We start from the raw sequence: 7,144 nt of genomic DNA, 5'->3' as shown, positions 1-7,144 counted from the left end.
AAATGTTCCTGCTGAATTGTGCTTAGTACAGGGGAATCCCTATGTGCCATAGTTTTATGGTATCTCTCTGTACAGGCTATGGGCAAACTTAGGGGGCTGTTCCTGCTGAATTGTGCTTAGTACAGGGGAATCCCTATGTGCCATAGTTTTATGGTATCTCTCTGTACAGGCTATGGGCAAACTTAGGGGGCTGTTCCTGCTGAATTGTGCTTAGTACAGGGGAATCCCTATGTGCCATAGTTTTATGGTATCTCTCTGTACAGGCTATAGGCAAACTTAGGGGGCTGTTCCTGCTGAATTGTGCTTAGTACAGGGGAATCCCTATGTGCCATAGTTTTATGGTATCTCTCTGTACAGGCTATGAGCAAACTTAGGGGGCTGTTCCTGCTGAATTGTGCTTAGTACAGGGGAATCCCTATGTTGCCATAGTTTTATGGTATCTCTCTGTACAGGCTATGGGCAAACTTAGGGGGCTGTTCCTGCTGAATTGTGCTTAGTACAGGGGAATCCCTATGTGCCATAGTGTTATGGTATCTCTCTGTACAGGCTATGGGCAAACTTAGGGGGCTGTTCCTGCTGAATTGTGCTTAGTACAGGGGAATCCCTATGTGCCATAGGTTTATGGTATCACTCTGTACAGGCTATGGGCAAACTTAGGGGGCTGTTCCTGCTGAATTGTGCTTAGTACAGGGGAATCCCTATGTGCCATAGTTTTATGGGGATCTCTCTGTACAGGCTATGGCCAAACTTAGGGGGCTGTTCCTGCTGAATTGTGCTTAGTACAGGGGGAATCCCTATGTGCCATAGTTTTATGGTATCTCTCTGTACAGGCTATGGGCAAACTTAGGGGGCTGTTCCTGCTGAATTGTGCTTAGTACAGGGGAATCCCTATGTGCCATAGTTTTATGGTATCTCTCTGTACAGGCTATGGGCAAACTTAGGGGGCTGTTCCTGCTGAATTGTGCTTAGTACAGGGGAATCCCTATGTGCCATAGTTTTATGGTATCTCTCTGTACAGGCTATGGGCAAACTTAGGGGCTGTTCCTGCTGAATTGTGCTTAGTACAGGGGAATCCCTATGTGCCATAGTGTTATGGTATCTCTCTGTACAGGCTATGGGCAAACTTAGGGGGCTGTTCCTGCTGAATTGTGCTTAGTACAGGGGAATCCCTATGTGCCATAGGTTTATGGTATCACTCTGTACAGGCTATGGGCAAACTTAGGGGGCTGTTCCTGCTGAATTGTGCTTAGTACAGGGGAATCCCTATGTGCCATAGTTTTATGGGATCTCTCTGTACAGGCTATGGGCAAACTTAGGGGGCTGTTCCTGCTGAATTGTGCTTAGTACAGGGGAATCCCTATGTGCCATAGTTTTATGGTATCTCTCTGTACAGGCTATGGGCAAACTTAGGGGGCTGTTCCTGCTGAATTGTGCTTAGTACAGGGGAATCCCTATGTGCCATCGTTTTATGGTATCTCTCTGTACAGGCTATGGGCAAACTTAGGAGGCTGTTCCTGCTGAATTGTGCTTAGTACAGGGGAATCCCTATGTGCCATAGTTTATGGTATCTCTCTGTACAGGCTATGGGCAAACTTAGGGGGCTGTTCCTGCTGAATTGTGCTTAGTACAGGGGAATCCCTATGTGCCATAGTTTATGGTATCTCTCTGTACAGGCTATGGGCAAACTTAGGGGGCTGTTCCTGCTGAATTGTGCTTAGTACAGGGGAATCCCTATGTGCCATAGTTTTATGGTATCTCTCTGTACAGGCTATGGGGCAAACTTAGGGGACTGTTCCTGCTGAATTGTGCTTAGTACAGGGGAATCCCTATGTGCCATAGTTTTATGGTATCTCTCTGTACAGGCTATGGGCAAACTTAGGGGGCTGTTCCTGCTGAATTGTGCTTAGTACAGGGGAATCCCTATGTGCCATAGTTTATGGTATCTCTCTGTACAGGCTATGGGCAAACTTAGGGGGCTGTTCCTGCTGAATTGTGCTTAGTACAGGGGAATCCCTATGTGCCATAGTTATGGTATCTCTCTGTACAGGCTATGGGCAAACTTAGGGGGCTGTTCCTGCTGAATTGTGCTTAGTACAGGGGAATCCCTATGTGCCATAGTTTTATGGTATCTCTCTGTACAGGCTATGGGCAAACTTAGGGGCTGTTCCTGCTGAATTGTGCTTAGTACAGGGGAATCCCTATGTGCCATAGTTTTATGGTATCTCTCTGTACAGGCTATGAGCAAACTTAGGGGGCTGTTCCTGCTGAATTGTGCTTAGTACAGGGGAATCCCTATGTGCCATAGTTTTATGGTATCTCTCTGTACATGCTATGAGCAAACTTAGGGGGCTGTTCCTGCTGAATTGTGCTTAGTACAGGGGAATCCCTATGTGCCATAGTTTTATGGTATCTCTCTGTACAGGCTATGGGCAAACTTAGGGGGCTGTTCCTGCTGAATTGTGCTTAGTACAGGGGAATCCCTATGTGCCATAGTTTTATGGTATCTCTCTGTACAGGCTATGAGCAAACTTAGGGGGCTGTTCCTGCTGAACTGTGCTTAGTACAGGGGAATCCCTATGTGCCATAGTTTTATGGTATCTCTCTGTACAGGGAGCAGAAGGGGCCAAACATCACAATTAGCAGATCAGAATGAGCCGCTAATGAAGACCCGGGGTAATTACCAGTGACGCGCTCGGCGCTTCAGCTCCATTTTTAGAACATTCCAGAAATATCCTGTTTTCGGAAAAATGAAATGATTGCAGATTAAATAGAAAAGATCAGGTCGGGAGAGCAGATTGTTAGCTCAATAGACAAGAGTAGGAGCCACTTCTGCCCCCTCAGGTCCTGATGAACTGCCCCTGGGAACTGTAGTCCGACAACATCAGAAGGGGCAGATGTTATAGAAAGGCCAATTCTAAGCAACTTTTCAATTGGTCTTCATTATTTATTTGTTATAGTTTTTGAATTATTTGCCTTCCACTTCCGACTCTTCCCTTTCAAATGGGGGTCACTGACCCCGGCAGCCAAACCCTATTGCTCTGTGAGGCTCCAGTTTTATTGTTATTGTTACTTTTTATCCCTTATCTTTCTATTCAGCCCCTCCCCTATTCATATTTCTGTCTCTAATCCTAACCTCTCCCTGGTTGCTAAGGTAACTTGGACCCTAGCAACCAAAACCTATTGCTCTGTGAGGCCCCAGTTTTATTGGTATTGTTACTTTTTATTCCTTATCTTTCTATTCAGCCCCTCCCCTATTCATATTCCTTCCTCTCATCCAAACCACTGCCTGGTTGCTAAGGTAAACAAGACCCTAGCAACCAGATAGCTGTTTATATCCCAAACTAAAATAAACACTGTCCCCGCCCCTCGCCGGCAGTTGGACGATCACATACGGCACGGGGCAAATCAGGTTTGTGGGTTCAAGTCCCCAGTGTGTTCCTCCCTTGGCGTCACATGATCCCCAGACGTCACATGATTGGTGAATCCAAAGCGCTTCACTTGGAACAGGTTTTCATACATAAATAGATGTAATTTAATAACACGATAACGAATCTGACGTAGAACCGGCGCTTGGGGCCCGGGGACGCGGCAACCAAAAACTCTATGCGAGGGGGGGGGGTTTAAAGGGGCAGTTCCCATTTAAGTTATCTTTTAGTACTTTATAGAATGTCCTATTCCTAGCAACTTTGCAATTGGTCTTCATTATTTATCTTATTTGCCTTCCTCTTCTGATTGTATTGTATCAAAGTCATAGGAGTTGTGTTCACATAGCAACCGAATAGACCTGTCCCCTAATGGCGGGGACAGGTACTGCAAGTGACACAAAGCTGTCATTACTCTTATTTCTATGTGAGTGTGGGGGGGCGGGGTTCTACTTCTGATGCAGAAATTAGATTGCTAGCTCCAATGGGAATTTACAACTCCATGGGGGGTATGGTGCCTAATAGTGTCCCCTAATGGCGGGGACAAGTACTGCAAGTGACACAAAGCTGTCATTACTCTCATTTCTCTGTGTGTGGGGGGTTGGCGGGGTTCTACTTCTGATACAGAAATTAGATTGCTAGCTCCAATGGGAATGTACAACTCCATGGGGGGAGTATGGTGCCTAATAGTGTCCCCTAATGGCGGGGACAAGTACTGCAAGTGACACAAAGCTGTCATTACTCTCATTTCTCTGTGTGTGTGTGTGTGTGTGGGGGGTCTATTTCTGATGCAGAAATTAGATTGCTAGCTCCAATGGGAATGTACAACTCCATGGGGGGAGTATGGTGCCTAATAGTGTCCCCTAATGGCGGGGACAGGTACTGCAAGTGGCACAAAGCTGTCATTACTCTGTGTGTGTGTGTGTGTGGGGTGGGTCTATTTCTGATGCAGAAATTAGATTGCTAGCTCCAATGGGAATGTACAACTCCATGGGGGGAGTATGGTGCCTAATAGTGTCCCCTAATGGCGGGGACAGGTACTGCAAGTGGCACAAAGCTGTCATTACTCTGTGTGTGTGTGTGTGTGGGGGGGGTCTATTTCTGATGCAGAAATTAGATTGCTAGCTCCAATGGGAATTTACAACTCCATGGGGGGAGTATGGTGCCTAATAGTGTCCCCTAATGGCGGGGACAAGTACTGCAAGTGACACAAAGCTGCCATTACTCTCATTTCTCTGTGTGTGGGGGGGGGGGCAGGGTTCTACTTCTGATACAGAAATTAGATTGCTAGCTCCAATGGGAATGTACAACTCCATGGGGGGAGTATGGTGCCTAATAGTGTCCCCTAATGGCGGGGACAAGTACTGCAAGTGACACAAAGCTGTCATTACTCTCATTTCTCTGTGTGTGTGTGTGTGTGTGGGGGGTCTATTTCTGATGCAGAAATTAGATTGCTAGCTCCAATGGGAATGTACAACTCCATGGGGGGAGTATGGTGCCTAATAGTGTCCCCTAATGGCGGGGACAGGTACTGCAAGTGGCACAAAGCTGTCATTACTCTGTGTGTGTGTGTGTGTGGGGTGGGTCTATTTCTGATGCAGAAATTAGATTGCTAGCTCCAATGGGAATGTACAACTCCATGGGGGGAGTATGGTGCCTAATAGTGTCCCCTAATGGCGGGGACAGGTACTGCAAGTGGCACAAAGCTGTCATTACTCTGTGTGTGTGTGTGTGTGGGGGGGGTCTATTTCTGATGCAGAAATTAGATTGCTAGCTCCAATGGGAATTTACAACTCCATGGGGGGAGTATGGTGCCTAATAGTGTCCCCTAATGGCGGGGACAAGTACTGCAAGTGACACAAAGCTGCCATTACTCTCATTTCTCTGTGTGTGGGGGGGGGGGCAGGGTTCTACTTCTGATACAGAAATTAGATTGCTAGCTCCAATGGGAATGTACAACTCCATGGGGGGTATGGTGCCTAATAGTGTCCCCTAATGGCGGGGACAGGTACTGCAAGTGGCACAAAGCTGTCATTACTCTGTGTGTGTGTGTGTGTGTGGGGGGTCTATTTCTGATGCAGAAATTAGATTGCTAGCTCCAATGGGAATGTACAACTCCATGGGGGAGTATGGTGCCTAATAGTGTCCCCTAATGGCGGGGACAGGTACTGCAAGTGGCACAAAGCTGTCATTACTCTGTGTGTGTGTGTGTGGGGGGGGGGTCTATTTCTGATGCAGAAATTAGATTGCTAGCTCCAATGGGAATGTACAACTCCATGGGGGGGTATGGTGCCTAATAGTGTAACATTTGGGCAGTGGCTTTGCCTAAACATCTCCCATGATACTACGTGTGCGCTCACAGCCAGGGATTGGCTCTCTCCACAGTGCGAGTGGCCCCGGGGCTCCGTAGCGAGGAATCTGGCCTGTCAAGGCATGGGAGTTGGACGCCCTGCCCTGCATAAATTCTCTTTGTCGGCAAACGTATATAATCCCATTCCCTGTGATGGGAACAGGGAGACAAACCTACTTACGAGACCCTTTGGGGGCCAATGTGCCCATTACGATTAACTGCCCTGGGCCCTAAGATCCCACGGGGCCCATTGAGGAGTAATAACAAGATACAAGTGAAAAACGAAAAAATAATGTTTTATAACAAATCGGCAGGATCCCATCAGGGAATGCTGGGAATTGTAGGCAGGTTGGACCCTGATGCTGCGGTTAGACCCCCCCCCAAAGTTTTTTTCTAAAGGGCAAGTAAAGCCTTGGAAAACATATACATTCACTTCCTTCTGTAAACCCAGGGCAGTGCCCCCCCCCCCCCCGCTCCCTATTTGCATGGGAGGTGTTTAACTCCTGCATTGCTGAGCCGAGAAGCAAATCCAAACACAAAACACCCCCCCCCCCCCTCTCAGGAGCTGAAAGTGACAGCGGCGGGGTATTACTGGGAGCAACATGAAAGGGCTGTCAGTGTGTTTATTGCTCCCATATCCTGTAATTATCACTTGTAAATCCTGCCACACGTACTCCCAACTCACACTCAGCCCCCCCAGCTACATATGGGTAGGGGGTGCCATAGTGTTTCCCTTAGACAGTACAGTATGGGGGTACAGCTTATTGTGTGCCCAGAACATTCCCTCTCTGTATATTTGTATTTATACATATGGGTAGGGGGTGCCATAGTGTTTCCCTTAGACAGTACAGTATGGGGGTACAGCTTATTGTGTGCCCAGAACATTCCCTCTCTGTATATTTGTATTTATACATATGGGTAGGGGGTGCCATAGTGTTTCCCTTAGACAGTACAGTATGGGGGTACAGCTTATTGTGTGCCCAGAACATTCCCTCTCTGTATATTTGTATTTATACATATGGGTAGGAGGTGCCATAGTGTTTCCCTTAGACAGTACAGTATGGGGGTACAGCTTATTGTGTGCCCAGAACATTCCTTCTCTGTATATTTGTATTTATACATATGGGTAGGGGTTGCCATAGTGTTTCCCTTAGACAGTACAGTATGGGGGTACAGCTTATTGTGTGCCCAGAACATTCCTTCTCTGTATATTTGTATTTATACATATGGGTAGGGGGTGCCATAGTGTTTCCCTTAGACAGTACAGTATGGGGGTACAGCTTATTGTGTGCCCAGAACATTCCCTCTCTGTATATTTGTATTTATACATATGGGTAGGGGGTGCCATAGTGTTTCCCTTAGACAGTACAGT

The sequence above is a fragment of the Xenopus tropicalis genome, chromosome 3 (assembly GCF_000004195.4).
Source record: "Xenopus tropicalis strain Nigerian chromosome 3, UCB_Xtro_10.0, whole genome shotgun sequence".
NCBI lineage: Eukaryota > Metazoa > Chordata > Amphibia > Anura > Pipidae > Xenopus > Xenopus tropicalis.
The sequence above is the reverse complement of the archived record's forward strand: the minus strand, read 5'-3'. Positions refer to the sequence as shown.